Genomic DNA, 18,010 nt, shown 5'->3' with positions numbered 1-18,010 from the left:
TATTTATCAAGGGTCAAATTAAGAGTTTTTGAGAGTTTATAAAAAAAAAAAAATGACCAATCGAAATTTATTCAAAAAATCTTTTTTACTTTAAATTTGGGTGAATATGATCGACCTGCAAACTCGAATCAAGTACGATTCTATTTTTTTTACCAAAAAAAATAAAAAAATTTTTTTTAAAAAAAAAAACTTTTTAAAGTCTATCAAACGACTCCAAATCGTAGGAGGTCCCCCATAGGCTAAAACACCAATTCGGCAGGTTTTAGATGGCGAATAGTCAAATTTGAATTCTTAAAAGGACAGTACATGATAAATTACAAAATTCTAATTTTTTTCAAACTCAAATCGACTTTGGACTATTCCCTAGTCAAATTACACTAAAATAAAATTCAAATATAAAAAAAATTCAAATTTTCAATTGAACCCTTGATAAATCTGCCCCTAAATGTTCACTATAAAGGCTTGAACTTTATGCTATATTTTTGATACAATAATTCAACATAATAATATAAAAAATATATATACAGGTATAGTATTAAAGGCCTATCATATCAGTGAGTTCATTTTTTAACTTGCAAAATTAAAAAGCTCAAGCATTTAGGAATAATGTACTAGAACTGTTGCTGGAATTTACATATTGCGTATTGAGTATTGGCAAAATAAATCATTAGAAGCAAAAATTGACAACTAAACTTGAGTTCTTTCTGTGATAACTAACAAGTTTAATAAGAACAAGTATGCATTAACTTTGCAGTAAAAAAACTTGATTGAAAAACCAATATCGAAGTGTTCCATTAATTTTTAGTGAGATTGTAAAATCTTTACTGTTTGTACAATAATTTGGAAGTTGCCACTCAAAAATACTGTTTAAAAAAAGGCATGTATTAAAATTGTTTTTGCAGCATAATATACAGTTCATCAAAAAAAAATTGTATTTTAATTGGACTGGAACGATTATATTTTCTAATATTTCAAATAGTTTTTTAGGTTTCCTGTAGCATTATTTGTATCAATTTCCCAGTATGTTTTTACAGTACGTTATGCTTTCCAGCACCATTATCAGCATGCTGTACAAGGTAATGACAGAATCTGTATGTCTACTGGGAAGGTCAATTTAACAAACAGATTTATGTCAACTTGCAAAGTGATGTTTAAACTTTAAAATTATTTCTGTCAATTTAACCTTAATTTGAATGTTTTGCCAGAAGCAATTTCCTGCTTCATTCCACCTTAATTCCAAAATTTCTGGAGAGGAATGAGGTTGTTTTAGAATATAATTTTGTTTCTCAGTAATAGAAAATGTTTTTTTTTTTTAAATGAAATGTTTGCTTAAGCATAATAACTTATATAGCTGTAGGCAAACACAAATCTGCCACAAGCCATAAATTGCTTGTACCTGCAGGATGCTACTAGGATTAGGTTAGACCTAGAATTTTTATGTAATATAAATTACATAATATGGCATACTTTTCTTATAATAAATTAGTTTTATTATTATTTTAACCTATTTATTCTTTTTTTTATACTTTTTTACTATAAATATACCTGTCTGTGACTTAGTCCACAACTATAGAAATTTAATATATCAAACAAAAAAGTCCGAACACCTGTGTTTGGTAATAAAAATATTTTACAACATTTTCATGCAATGTTTCGAGGCTCTCGCCTCTTTTCCAAGCACAACCTGCTCCCCATATCCTCTTGTCTCCTTTATCCAATCTCTGATACAATCTCTCCTGCACTTACCCACCTATTTAACCTTTCACTCTCTACTGGTACTTTTCCATCCTTATACAAACAAGCACTAATCACTCCTATCCTCAAAAAACCTTCTCTTGATCCAATCTCTCCTGCCAACCATTGTCCAGTTTCCCTTCTTCTATTCACATGCAAATTATTGCAAAGGCTTGTTTACAAACACCTGATCCAGCATCTCACTCTCTACTCCAGTGGTCCCCAACCAGTAGCTCGTGAGCAACATGTTGCTCTCCAACCCCTTGGATGTTGCTCCCAGTGGCCTCAAAGCAGGTGCTTATTTTTGATTTCCAGGCTCAGAAGCAATTTTAATTGCATTAAAACTAAGAATAGTGCCAAGTAGAGCCTCCTGTTGGCTGCCAGTCCACATAGGGGCTACCATATAGCCAATCACAGCCCTTATTTGGCATCCCAAGGGACTTTTTCATGCTTGTGTTGCTCCCCAACTCTTTTTACATTTGAATGTGGCTCATGGGTAAAAAAAGGTTGGGGACCCCTGCTCTACTCCCTTCTCGACCCCCTGCAATCTGGCTTCCGCCAAACACACTCAAATGAAACTGCACTCACCAAAGTAACCAATGATCTTCTACTGGTAAAGTCTAGAGGTCACTATTCCATACTAATGCATCTAGATCTCTCTGCAGCCTTTGACACAGCTGACCACCCACTTCTCCTAGACATTCTATACTCAGCTGGCATTTGTGACAGTGCTCTTTCATGGTTTACATCTGATCTGTCTGACTGTTCTGTTAAAGTTGCCTTCTCTAACTCTAATTCTACTACATTCCCTCTCTCTGTCGGAGTTCCTCAAGGCTCTGTTCTAGGCCCCGTGCTGTTCACACTCTATACTACTTCGCTAGGAAAACTTGTTCAGTCATTTGGACTTCAGTATCACCTTTATGCTGATGACACCAACTCTACTTGTCTACTCCTGACCTCTCTTACTCTCTTTCCCAAGTTACAGACTGTCTTTCTGCTGTCTCCTCCTGGATGTCACAGTGCCACCTGAAACTGAACCTTTCAAAAACAGAACTCATTATATTTCCTCCAAGATCTTCCCCTGTCCCTCAGATATCACTCACATTAAACAACACCACCTTTCATTCGACCACACAGGCACACTCCTAGGCAGGTTAGGTTATACTAGACTTGCAAACGTCTTTTTCACCACACATCCAAACATCTTGTCATATTTAAATATGCAACATTGCCCAAATACGACCATACTGTATGTCAGTTCAAAATCAACCAAAACACTTATTCAGTCTCTTATCATCTTCCACCTTGATTACTGCAACCTACTCCTCACATGTATTCCAACAAGTCACCTTTCACAACTCAAATATGTTCTAAATGCGGCTGCTAGACTCAATTATCTATCTCACCGCTCAACATCAGCTGCTCCCATATGCATGTCTCTTCACTGGCTTCAACTCTAGAATCAAATTCAAATTACTTACACTCACATTCAAGGCCCTTAACAATAAAGCCTCTTCCTATACTTCATCTCTGATCTCCAAATACACTCCTTCACGCAACCTTTGATCTGCTTGTGACCTTTCACCTCACTTCTCCTCTCATCACTAGTGCAAGTGGTCAAACTTCACTTGCAGTCTTATGTTCACCACTCCCATATACCACACATATACTGTACACACATGACTTTTTTGGCAGATGTGCTGGTATGATCCTGTGCCAAAATACCCCCTTGTATATCTGGCAGGGCATGTTTAACATTTCTCTGCAAAAGTTAATAGGCAATTAAGTGAGGATCCACTGATCTATGCATGTAAATGTTTTGCTTTTTGCACTGTAATGTTTCACGTAAATCCCCTGGTCCCAATTTTAATCAGCTGCAGAAAGGAATGCCTGCAGAATGCACCACCACAACATCTACCATCTCATGGAGTAGTGGTTGCCATAAGCAAACTGTAATACAAAATTTGTATTTGTCAAATTTTTGTATTTTTTTTTCTAATGCGAATAAACTTGAAATTTTAAAAAATCACAAATCGTAGCTTACTTATTAAAAAATCTTAATTAAAAAAAAGACCAAATAAACTGTGAAAAATCTTAAATATCTCAAATTCTTATTTTTCTCAATGTTTTAATGGGTCCATAAGCTCAACATCTTATTACCTATAAGGCTCTCAATTATACCAGCATATTCTGATGTTTGATTAAAGCAAAGAAAACTTGCACATTGATCTCTCTGATAGATAACAGTTACTTTTCTAGCATCAGCATTTTCTGCATGGAAAAGCTGGTGTGCAAATGGAAAAAGTACAGTATGTCATGTTGCAAAATGATTATGAAGATGCACCGTTAAAGCCTGCTCTATCTGAATATATTAGAACCCCTTATCTTTGCCTCCTCATCACATATTACCAGTAGATAGGACCACACCCACATCATTTCTGGGGTATTTAGTGTTTGCAATGCTTATAACAAAATTATGTAGATATACAAGTAAGGGACCTGTTATCCAGAATGTTTGGGACCTGGCTCTTTCCATAATTTGGATCTTCATACCTTAAGTCTAATAGAAAATCATGTAAACATTAAATAACCCAATAGGCTGGTTCTGCTTAGAATAAGGATTAAATATATATTGCTTTAGATCATGAATAAGGTACTGTTTTATTATTACAGACAAAACGGAAATCATTTTTTTAAAATTTTGATTATTTGGATAAAATGGAGTCTGTGGGAGATGGCCTTTCAGTAATTCAGAGCTTTCTGGATAAAAGATCCCATACCCGTACAATCATAGAGGAGCATTTAAAAAACAGATTATATGGTAAAGTTAAGTATTAATAAAAAAGAAAGAGGAATCATGCGTTGACCAAAAGTCTTGTTAATTTTTCTGCTTAACTCTAGAAAATTCTGTTAAATGCTCATTCCAAAGTAAGCCATTTATAATGGGAGATGATATAAGAATAGTAAATATGAGCAAAATATCTGTACCAAACAGTGAAAACATGTTTAATCTTACTGCACCACATTTAACACCACTTGGATATATCCCATTGTTATGTATAAGAAAGCATTATAGATTTGTCATAGAACAATGTTTAATAAATGTCATGTCATTGCTAGAAAAAGAAAATCGATGCAATATGTGCTTAGTCTGTGGATTCCTAGATATTTTCATTGGGGTCATTCAGGGGGAGCAGGAATTGCTCAAATTTATCAACTGGGTGATGGATAGTGTGGAAACGTACAGTCTCAATGATAAAAAAGCTTTAAAAAAATGAAAGATGAGATGCTGAATAGTGATGGGCGAATTTATTCGCCAGGCGCAAATTCGCAGCGAATTTGCGCGATTCGCCACCAGCGAAAACGCCCGTGAAAATTCGAGGCAAAAATTCGCCGGCGTCAAATTTTTTTTTCCGAAAAAACGGGCGCCGGCGCCGGCACAGTTTCGCCAATTTTTCGGCAAAGCAAAATGGCGCAAATTCGTCCATCACTAATGCTGAAGTATGTGTTTGCTCCCCAAATAACTGTAGGAATTCGGACCAACTCTCTGCCCTTTTTGCCGTTGGTATAATTCTATTATTGCAAAACAATAGGATGATTTAATGTTTTATTGAACTTAAATAATGGTACTTCACAGGTCATGAATTCTAGGCCCATCCAAAAAAATACTGGGTGAATGGAAAAATCAGATAAAGGAAAAAAGGTTCAATAGGTGTCATCTGTACTGTAAATGAACTAGTAGAAAGCACAAGGCTTCAAAAGATTCATTAGGTTTGGTTTCGAGTAAGGTCGCATTTTGCAAAGATGGGAGAATTCCTCCCGTTTCGCCCGAAAATGAGCGTATTTCCTGCGAAATTCTTGAAGCTGCTAAATATTTGTGGAACTCGAAAATTGACGCCCGTGCCAATTTTGAAGCTGGCGTTAAAGTCAAGTGACTTTTCCGACGCACGTCCAACATTTTTTGATTCCCGGCGAATTTTCACAACATGGAAATTCGCAGCAAATTCACACCTGCCTAATTTATTCCCCCTTCACTAGCAGAGACCTTTAGAATTCACTGCTTTGTACATGATACAGTGACTTCTATGCCTCATCTGTACCGCAAATATATTATACCCATAGGATAAAGTTCCTAATAAATGGAAATTATAGCCCATGGTACTACCTAGGGGCAATGTATTCATTTAGTTATCTTGTGATGGATGCCTCTTTAACCAAAAACAGCTTAATGCGTTGGTTTGTTTTATTATAATACACCAATATAATGCCTCTCAGCAGGTAGCATTTACTGGTTTCTTGTTTAAAAGCAATCATCTTGTTGGATAAACATGTCGAACTAATATATATATATATATATATATATATATATATATATATATATATATATATATATATATATATATATATGTATATACACACACACACACATACAAGCAATGCAGAAAAACGGCACTCACAGGACTTGCTGAATCAATTTTCCAAAGATTTATTTTGCTTAATGTTTCGGTCCCCCACAGGGACCTTCGTCAGGAGTCAAACAGTGACATTGCACCCATCAAATACAACATGCGTTGTTCTCAAAACATATTAACTGACAAAAGTATATCCTTTAGTGCCCATTCAAAAAACACTTTATTCAGTCACCACACTTGGATCCACAAATAGATTTAACCTTTGTGTAGTATTATTTTACATTCTTGAAATAAAATTTCATCCTAACTAAAGACCTTGTCCCTGCTTGTAAACATGTATAAATGCAAGCGTTCACTGGATAAAAAAAAGGAGAAAATAAATGTAGGCTTTTTTTTTGCCAGTAATATTCTTTGCAAAACTCATTTATCTTTTGTGTCAAAATGTATTTAAACGTATTTTCATTTTAATGTGGTGTGAAAGGGGTAATCTATAATGCATTTTATTTACATCTTTGGCCTTGTTTTTTTTCTATTCTTTCAGCTTAATGACATTATAGTGAGCTGTGCAGATGTACTTCCTAGAGATGTTACTGCTTCAAGACAAGTCATTACTTTTTGTTACCCCCACAGGCACTGGTTATTACAAACAGCTTCCTGCGACAGTTACCTAAGAAAAATATGTTGTGTGTCAAATTAACTTCTCAGTCCAGACTACAGCTAATCAGACCCAGGACATCTTCCTAACAAAACTCGAAAGGTACCCTGAGTTTTAATTAAAATCAAATATGTAATAGTGCTTAGTTTGCTCCTCTGAGACTATCCACAAAATAATATTAACCATTCTTCCTCAAGTCCTGACAGTGAGAATGAAAACTGATTTGTTTCACCCTGTAATTCTGATTACCAGGAAAAACTACATTTTAATTGCTGTTGACAAATAATGTGATTTATGCCATGCAGGAAGTTTCTGAATGCATGTGTCATCTTAAGTTTTCCTTATGAAAACTCTTCCATGAGAGAATAAACAGACATCTGGTCTTGAGCATTCCGAAGTCCAGTGCATATTAAAATGAATCACTAAATTGTATCGTAATAGGAAATAAGAGCCATCTGTTAGTGAAGGATCAAAGCAGCAGGTGCACACTTGCCAACAAAAAGAAGGTGAAAGGAACGTCTTTGAGGTTGAAAATGTCCAAGGGATTTTTCCACTTTCGCAATGCTTTTGATTTATATTATTATTGCTTTAAAAGGCTGACAAAAATATAACTAATGTTTTAAATTGGGCCCCAACAATATTGATGTATTATTGTTTGAAAACTAGAGACAGTTTATTGTGAAATGAGTTACATTGTCTAAGCAACTCAAAACAAGTATATTGAAGGTCACATGTACAAATGCAGTTTAAATGAACTTTGCAATTTAGTTACTGAAAAATTGATCTGAGCAGCATCAAAAGGAACTGAACTGGGCAATAGAAATGCAGTTTTTTTCTGAATGCAGATTAAGTGGCAGAAGTGTGAGATTTAGGGGCAGATTTATTAATTGTCAAATTAAAAATTCGAATTTTTGAAAAAAATGTATGGTCAAAATTGTCAAATTTGACTATGGAGTTATCCAAATTGATTCAAGTGTTTTAAAAATTTTGAATTTGATTTTCGAGATTTATCATACTCTGGCAATTTAAGAATTTGAATTTGACAATTCACCACCTAAAACCTGCAGAATTGCTGTTTAAGTCAATAGGAGAGGTCCAGGGATTCATTTGGAGATGTTTGCAGCCTTCCTGACATTGGATTTTTCTCAGAGAAAAAACACGAATTGAGTTTGATCTAATTTAATTCGAATTCGATTTTGAGTTTTCAGATTGTTTAAATTTGATTTTATTAATAAATTTGAACCAGTCGAATTTCAAATTTATGGGAGTTTAAAAAAAAAAACTCACATGGATTCGAAATTCAACCCTTGATAAATGTGCATCTAAAACTCACCACAGAAAAAACTCACTCACTCACTTTCTATTCATTCCTATGGGATTTTAAAACTAATCCCATTGAATCTGCATAGTTGGGCTATTTGTGTGGATTGGATTAAGGCTGCTATTTGTTACCTGCCATCTACTAAACTAAAGACAAGTTGGTTATATACTATGCAAGACACAGGCCAAATGATAGTGATCTGAATAACTGGCCTCTGGTGGGAAACTTTAGGCAACCCAGTTTTCTTTTTTTTTGCCAATGTTTTTTTACATGATCCAAAAAGTGATTGCTCCAAAATGTTCATTGAGGGTATGGTGAAAACACAGTGGCCAATACTTATCCAGTCTGTTAAGAGCTGACAGTATTGGATATCTTGGTTTTGGAGTTATGCAAACACGATTTTTTTTCAGCCATCGGCCCATCTCACCAGCCGACCTATAGCTTGCAAGCAGAAAATAGAGCTCTTTAGAGCGTCACAGCTCATTTGTTCAGCATATGTAAACCAGTTTGTATGTAAGTATTAATTTTCTGAAAATAAGCCCCAGACCTCCAGTGAATTTAGCCCTTTGTTTGTTATTTTTAAATCTCCATGAGGCACAGTGTTCATAAAGCTGAGGGCGCTTTGTAAAATATAGATATTTTTTAATATATATCTATATAAAAAGAAATTCCACCTTAAGAGATGTTTAGAGACTATGGGGTATATTTATCAAAGAGTGAAGTTAGAGATCACACAGTCCGCTAGAGTGAAATTCCGCCTCTCTCCATTCTATGGGTTTTTAAATGCGTATTTATCAAGGGATGAAAGTGAAAGTTCACCATTTCATAAATACGCCTTTAAAAATCCCATAGAAATGAATGGAGAGAGGCAGAATTTAACTCTAGCAGACTGTAACGATCTCTAACGTCACTTTTTTGATTTACATATACCCCTATATGTAAAAGAAATAAATGTAACAAGTGGTACCTTATGTAAAACAGAGATAAAACTATAATAAAACTCATGGTGTATCAAAATAGAATTACATTTTTCCTATAATTTATTTTCATATTAAGTAAACACATTTTTCTCTTATCTGTAAAATGAATTATTCAGTGTAACAATAAAAACTGAGTAAATAGATGGGCTGTGCAAAATAAAAAATGTTTTCAATATAATTAGTTAGCCAAAAAATGTAATGTATAAAGGCTGGAGTGACTGGATGTCTAACATAATAGCCAGAATACTACTTCCTGCTTTGCAGCTCTCTTGACTTCCACTGATTGGTTCCCAGGCAGTAACCAATCAGAGACTTGAGGGGGCCACATGGTTCATAACGGTTTGTTTTTTAATCGGAGCTGCATGCTAAGGATTTGCAAATTCACTGAACAGTTATGTCCCTTGTGGCTGTCCTTAAAGTCGCTGACTAACTCAGAGTTAGAAAGCTGAAAATCAGGAAGTAGTGTTCTGGATATTATGTGAGACATCCAGTCACTCCAGGCTTTTTACATTACATTTTTGGCTAACTAACTATATTAGAAATTTTTTTTATTTTGCACAGCCTATTTACCCAGTTTTTATTTTTACACTGAACAAATCCTTTAAAGTACAAGGGATTACACTGAACTGTTCCTTTAATCAGTGGGAAAAATGCTGGATACCTCAGTTGTATTTATATTTTAGCTGTTTGTTGTTCCTATGAATTCTTATGATATTTGGAAGTATTTGAAAAAGTAAAATAAATTAAATAAATTAAAAAATACCTTTTCCCCACATTAAGCTCACTGTTATCCTGCTCTTTGCCCAAAGCATTATTCATCTAATTTTCACCAAAGTCACAAAGTGAAATGGACAAACTATGGACAAATTAACCAGGGTTATGGTATGCTCTAAACAAAATGTAACCCTCAAGCCACATTTTTCATTTTAAATAAGCCCAGTTATTGAGTGTGTCTGAAGTTTGGTTTGTTATAAATGTTGCCTCTGTATAGTCATTAGAGTTTACATATAGCAATTATCTTCTCTATAGAGAATACTTGATCTTTTGTGTAAAGCAAGACAGTATTTTATAAAATGTAAAGTAGTATTTTGCAATTACATATGCAATTCAGAAGTCTTCTTTCTGGGCTATTACTATGACTCGCAAAGGTGCAGTATATACAATTAAAGATAACTATTCATCTTTAACAACTAAAATGGCTAACGTTTAAATCCATAATTAGGCTAATAAGTAAAAGCCAGCCATAAATACACTAGTTTGGCAGATCATTATTCCTTCTGAATCCAAAACATCATATCTAAATCTTTAATGTTATTGTTGTTCACCATATAAAGTCTCTTTTACAACAGATTAATGTACAGAGTCAGTTAGTTGTAACTGCATTCAGAGAATGTTCGCCGCTTAATACATTTACTAACAACAGAATTACATTTTTTCCATGAATTTTGAAATTTTTTTTAGTTTTTTTATATTTTCTTATATTTCTAAAAAAGATTTATTAAGTGTAAAAACCACAAAAACCTCTTAGGCAAATTTTGCCCAAAAAAAGTTTTTGAGGTACTATAAAAGTCAGTGGCAGCTGCACGGATACGATCAGACCACTTTAAATCAATTCGGACTTTTATGTGCAGAACTATCAAGGGTCGAAGTGAAAATTCGAATTTTTGAGTTTTTTATGGCAAAACTGTCAAATTCGACTAGGGAATTAACAAACATAAATAAGACATAAATAAGAGCCTTTCATCTCAGATGTGCCATGCTCAGCTAGGAATAGGAGAAACCTTGTTTCTCTTGATGAGAGACTTGTTTATCAGCAGCATGTAGCATATAAAATAATAGTTTCGCATACTGACCATTATATTTTAAGTAAATAATTTGCATAAGAGAATATTATTATTTTCTAATAAATTATGATAATTACAATAATAGTAATAGTATTATAATAAGCCTTTAAGTTTGGTAATATCATTCCAAGTGATAAACTTTTAGGGGCAAATTTACTTATGGCCGAATATCGAGGGTTAATTAACCCTCGATATTCGACTGTCGAAGTTAAATCCTTCGACTTCGAAGTCGAAGAATTTACCGCAATTCGTTCGATTGAGCGAAAAATCGTTCGATAGAACGATTAAATCCTTCGAATCGTTTCATTTAAAGGATTTTAATCCATGATGATTTTTCTTCGACCTTCCCCATAGGCTAACATTGACTTTGGTAGGTTTTAGGGGGTTGAAGTTTTTTTTTAAAGAGACAGTACTTAGACTATCGAGTGGTCGAATAGTCTAACAATTTTTAGTTCGAATCGTTCGATTCGAAGTCGTAGTCGTAGGTCGAAGTAGCCCATTCGATGGTCGAAGTAGCCAATAAAAAACATTAGAAATTCAAAGTTTTTTTTATTCTATTCCTTCACTCGAGCTAAGTAAATGGGCCCCATAGTGTCTATGGTTTATGTTTTTTCATAAAAATATTAAGTCTCATATACAAAATTCATGGTGGGGTGCTAAATGCAAAATCAGGCATGTCACCATATTTTTTGCACTTACACCCTGCCCGTAACTTTACAACCTTTACTTTAAGGTTTTGCCTTAATAAATGGATAAAAAAAAACTCAAATAAAAGCAGCACTAGTGAGTTCTAGGTCAGTGCCCATTAGTGTGGTGGAGATTGAGACCCACCAGCATAACAATAGAGGAAGCAGAGCCTGTGGTTCCAGGGGGTCCCAGACTGTGGGGTTTGCTTCCGCTATAGCTGAAAGTAAATCCAGGGGACACCGGCAGGAGGTAGGTAGAGGGTGGGTGGAATGGAATCACTGTGTGCAGGCCCCCTTAAGATTTTTTGTTGGGGGGGTTGCAGTTAACCCACTGCTGAGACCAGTTATAAAGTCCAAAGGAAACAGGAAGGTACAGAACATGAGATATTGCTGAACAGTTGGTGTTGTTTATAGGGTTATTTTGGTGTCTTAGAACAAACATATTTGGTTCTAAGACTAAGTAGGTAACATTTTTTCTGTAAAATAATATTTTTATATTTAGACACAAAAGGATTTAGACACAAAAGGGGGAATGTAATTAAAATGGCAAGTGTAATTTAAAATGGCATTTTTGCAAATGTTTAGTGCTGCTCGCATTTAAAAAAAAAACATTTGCTGGCGAATATTACATTCTGCTTTATCGCTAAGCAAAGGTTAGCATTAACACCTGCTCTGGAGTTTGTTATTTTTTGTCGAAAAAAACGATTGTGAAATGTATTCACAACAGCCATTTGGTTGCAAACTTTGTGAGGAAGTCACTGAGGTGTGTTATCAGTCAAAAAGTACGCACACATGTTCGCTAACGTTCACAAAGGCGCTAACGACACTTATTACGTACATTTACTAAACCTTGACTTTTTCTCACTTTATTAAAACAAAAAATACTACCAAACCTGAATACCCTTAATTTACCAATAAAGCTTTTTAAAAAAAATCGGTGTGACAAGGAGTCTCTACACACATAAATTCGAATCATGACATTTTTATAACTGTTGCATTGAAAACTCAAATTTATCTGATTGGAAACAGGTGCAAATTGTTAAGCAGTTTCAGGGTATAATACGTTTTTAAAAATTCTAGGTTTTTTCTCTTTAAGAACTCGACCACAAAAAATGAAGGATTAATATATATAGGCCCCTTAATAAAGAAAACTTAAGAACTTAAGGCTTCAAGGACTTAAATCACTTTTCATTTAACAAGGGGAAAAACAATATGCTAATGCACTTATTTCAACTTCCTTCAATGTACAATACATCCAAAAATATGCCAAGAATCAGTTTACTAATTCCAACAGCGATAATTTTAGAAATCTATAGCTCTTTAAAGGATATCTCCTTAGCTATATAAAATCACTTACAGCACTAAATCAAAAACACGGCTTGTGCCACACACAGTTTTTATAGACGGACCTGTACCATTAGCATAGAGCCTTTTTTTTTTTTCAGATTTGCTACAGCCGAGAAGCATGCAATATTAAATGACAATAGTAAATCATGTATAAGGTTACCACCAACTGTTAACATTTTCTATCAGTATTCTCTTTTCCTTCACAAATTTGCAACTCATTTTAAGTTTTTTTTACTATGCCAAAATTACATGTTAACTGACTCATTACAGCATTTGTAATACATTTTTAATACATTGATTATATTTCTACCCTATTTGCAATATTAAGCAGGTAAATGGAATGTATATTGAAATGCTTTGGTGCAGTCAGTGATTGTGGGATTACCGTCTGTTAAAAATATAGAATGGATTTCATGTTACACATGACACAGAAAAAGCTAAGGAGAATAATAACCAATGTTTTATATCTTGTGGGATTTCTTTCTTTTATTTTGGCCTGCGTTTACTAGGGGTCACTTCCTATCAATAAGGCAGGGGCCCTACAGATAGGAAAACATAGGCGCACTAGAGGTGTTTGTAAATTAGTGGGGAGTCCAGCACAGGAATGGAGAAAGGTCCTTGTATGCAGACACAGCAGTGTTGAAAAATCAGAAGTAGTGATGGACGAATTTATTTGCCAGACGCGAATTCGCTGTGAATTCCTACGATTCGCTGCTGGCGAATAAATTCTCAAAACCGCTGCAAAAATTTGTCCGCGTCCAAAAAAATTGGACACCGTTTCGCTAATTTTTGTCCAAATTCGCCCATCACTAATCAGAAGAGTTTGAAAGCATATGGCCAAAGAATGAGTCTGGTGTAACACTGTTTGGGATATGTTAAATGGGACCTATCTGACTATGAGGCAGATTTACCCTATGATAGAATACAGCTAAGTAACACCAAATTGTGCTATTTCCGTGCCTAAAAAGTTGGTTTGGGACTTGGATACATCACAAAGGAGACGTTTATTTAATTACAGTATATGCTACACAGACTGACTTAAATGGCAGTACTCCTGGGAACTCTCCCTTAACCCTTTAAGTGCCAGCAGAATTTCCCATTTTGGTTACGCGAAATGCCAGCCGTTTTTAAGCATTTTGTACTTGTTCAGTTTAACAAGGTTTTATTGTAGAAAAACCTCCATGAAACTAGGAAAATTATATATTGTTTTTTTCGTTTTAAAATGGGCTTTGACGTGCAAGCGGAATTTTGCTACTTTTCTGGGGATTTAATGTGAATTTTGGGTGAAATATGTAAAAAAAAAATAAAATTGTTAAAAAATTATGTATATCTTGAGTTTTTTTTCCACAGAAAAGTTAATTTTACATTAATTTTTTTTGTGTTTGTAAAAGCCCTAATCCTGCCAAGTCCAACGATACCCAATATGTATCAGTAACCCACTTTTTTTGTCCAGGAGTAACCCCCAAACTAAAACAGCATTTTGTAGAATTTTACACCAGAACAAATTGGATAAGCACACGTGACAGTTGATGCAGCATAACTTATATGTAAATCTAAATTATCCCTTCAAGTTTGGTATTTTTAGAAACTACAGACCTTCAGGTTTCTAGGGGTGCTGTAGTTTTCACTCAAAATTCAAATACATTTTACCAGTGCGTTGTGATATTTAGAGCTTTTTTGTTGCATTTTTAGTTTTTTTCTAAAATGCTAACTTAGACGCAGGAATAAATGTAAATCTGACAAAATAACACCGTTATAAATGCTATAATTACAGACAATTTGAAAGACAAACTTCTCCTGAACAAAATGATACCCCATATGTATGGATACACATAGAGACGCAGCCACCAAACACCCCAAAACAGGAGCAACGCATAAGGGCAATTGCAGTTGAAAATCTGGGGGCTGCGCTCTATGTGTACTACTTGCAGTTTTTCAGTCTAAACACCCCCCAAACTGTGAAATAACCCCCACAAACCTTATATGTCCGAAAAGTACACTTCTTCAGCTATTCAAAGATGCCATTCTTGCTTTTCTACACGGAGAATTGTGGCCGCAGTCATTCTTAGAAGTCAGCGATTTGGTCTAAAATAAAGGAAAAAAGAGTTCCAAAGTTAGATTTCTCCCACAGTTTCCATGGCAACTAACAAAAACCTGCTCAACAACAATCTGCAAGTTCCCCTGAATAGAATAATACCCCATATGTATGGATACACATAGAGACGCAGCCACCAAACACACCCAAAACAGGAGCAACGCATAAGGCCAATTGCAGTTGAAAATCTGGGGGCTGCGCTCTATGTGTACTACTTGCAGTTTTTCAGTCTAAACACCCCCAAACTGTAAAATAACCCCCACAAACCTTATATGTCCGAAAAGTACACTTCTTCAGGTATTCAAAGATGCCATTCTGGCTTTTCTACACGGAGAATTGTGGCCGCAGTCATTCTTAGAAGTCAGCGATTTGGTCTGAAATAAAGGAAAAAAGAGTTCCAAAGTTAGATTTCTCCCAAAGTTTCCATGGCAACTAACAAAAACCTGCTCAACAACAATCTGCAAGTTCCCTGAATAGAACAATACCCCATATGTATGGATACACATAGAGACGCAGCCACCAAACACCCCAAACAGAGCAACGCATAAGGGCAATTGCAGTTGAAAATCTGGGGCTGCGCTCTATGTGTACTACTTGCAGTTTCAGTCTAAACACCCCCAAACTGTGAAATAACCCCCACAAACCTTATATGCCCGAAAGTACACTTCTTCAGCTATTCAAGATGCCATTCTTGCTTTTCTACACAGAGAATTGTGGCCGCAGTCATTCTTAGAAGTCAGCATTTGGTCTAAAAAAAAGGAAAAAAAGAGTTCCAAAGTTAGATTCTCCAAGTTTCCATGGCAACTAACAAAAACCTGCTCAACAACAATCTGCAAGTTCCCTGAATAGAACAATACCCATATGTATGGATACACATAGAGACGCAGCCACCAAAACCCCAAACAGGAGCAACGCATAAGGCATTGCAGTTGAAATCTGGGGCTGCGCTCTATGTGTACTACTTGCAGTTTTCAGTCTAAACACCCCAAACTGTGAAATACCCCCACAAACCTTATATGTCCGAAAAGTACACTTCTTCAGCTATTCAAAGATGCCATTCTTGCTTTTCTACAGGAGAATTGTGGCCGCAGTCATTCTTAGAAGTCAGCAATTTGGTCTAAAAAAAGGAAAAAGAGTTCCAAAGTTAGATTTCTCCAAGTTCCATGGCAACTAACAAAACTGCTCAACACAATCTGCAAGTCCTGAATAGAAAATACCCATATGTATGATACACATAGAGACGCAGCCACAAACACCCAAAAGGAGCAACGATAAGGCAATTGCAGTTGAAAATCTGGGGCTGCGCTCTATGTGTACTACTTGCAGTTTTTCATCAACACCCCCAACTGTAAATAACCCCACAACCTTATAGCGAAAAGTACACTTCTTCAGCTATTCAAGATGCATCTGCTTTCTACACGGAGAATTTGGCCGCAGTCATTCTTAGAAGTCAGCAATTTGGTCTAAAAAAAGGAAAAAAGAGTTCCAAAGTTAGATTTCTCCCAAAGTTTCCATGGCAACTAACAAAAACCTGCTCAACAACAATCTGCAAGTTCCCCTGAATAGAACAATACCCCATATGTATGGATACACATAGAGACGCAGCCACCAAACACCCCAAAACAGGAGCAACGCATAAGGCAATTGCAGTTGAAAATCTGGGGGCTGCGCTCTATGTGTACTACTTGCAGTTTTTCAGTCTAAACACCCCCCAAACTGTGAAATAACCCCCACAAACCTTATATGCCCGAAAAGTACACTTCTTCAGCTATTCAAAGATGCCATTCTTGCTTTTCTACACGGAGAATTGTGGCCGCAGTCATTCTTAGAAGTCAGCAATTTGGTCTAAAATAAAGGAAAAAAGAGTTCCAAAGTTAGATTTCTCCCAAAGTTTCCATGGCAACTAACAAAAACCTGCTCAACAACAATCTGCAAGTTCCCCTGAATAGAACAATACCCCATATGTATGGATACACATAGAGACGCAGCCACCAAACACCCCAAAACAGGAGCAACGCATAAGGGCAATTGCAGTTGAAAATCTGGGGGCTGCGCTCTATGTGTACTACTTGCAGTTTTTCAGTCTAAACACCCCCCAAACTGTGAAATAACCCCACAAACCTTATATGTCCGAAAAGTACACTTCTTCAGCTATTCAAAGATGCCATTCTTGCTTTTCTACACGGAGAATTGTGGCCGCAGTCATTCTTAGAAGTCAGCAATTTGGTCTAAAAAAAAGGAAAAAGAGTTCCAAAGTTAGATTTCTCCCAAAGTTTCCATGGCAACTAACAAAAACCTGCTCAACAACAATCTGCAAGTTCCCCTGAATAGAACAATACCCCATATGTATGGATACACATAGAGACGCAGCCACCAAACACCCCAAAACAGGAGCAACGCATAAGGGCAATTGCAGTTGAAAATCTGGGGCTGCGCTCTATGTGTACTACTTTGCAGTTTTTCAGTCTAAACACCCCCAAACTGTGAAATAACCCCCACAAACCTTATATGCCCGAAAAGTACACTTCTTCAGCTATTCAAAGATGCCATTCTTGCTTTTCTACACGGAGAATTGTGGCCGCAGTCATTCTTAGAAGTCAGCGATTTGGTCTGAAATAAAGGAAAAAAGAGTTCCAAAGTTAGATTTCTCCCAAAGTTTCCATGGCAACTAAAAAACCTGCTCAACAACAATCTGCAAGTTCCCCTGAATAGAACAATACCCCATATGTATGGATAACATAGAGACACAGCCCCAAACACCCCAAAACAGGCACAATGCGTAATTGGGTGCAATTATGTACAGTTCTCAAGTTTTTTCATCATAAATTGCCCTTACCTGTAAAATAACCCATAAACCATATATATCCGAAAAGTAACTTCTTCAGCTATTCAAAGATGCCATTCTCGCTTTCTACACAGAGAATTGTGGCTGCAAT

At 35.7% G+C, this 18,010-nt stretch overlaps 1 pseudogene; it reads left to right on the top strand.

Moving 5' to 3' along the window:
* The window catches only part of LOC108712383, a 613,424-nt pseudogene that overhangs the window by 334,691 nt on the left and 260,723 nt on the right, over positions 1-18,010 (top strand).

This window comes from Xenopus laevis, chromosome 3S, assembly GCF_017654675.1.
Source record: "Xenopus laevis strain J_2021 chromosome 3S, Xenopus_laevis_v10.1, whole genome shotgun sequence".
Taxonomy (NCBI): Eukaryota; Metazoa; Chordata; class Amphibia; order Anura; family Pipidae; genus Xenopus; species Xenopus laevis.
This window is presented reverse-complemented; position numbering and strand designations above follow the sequence as displayed.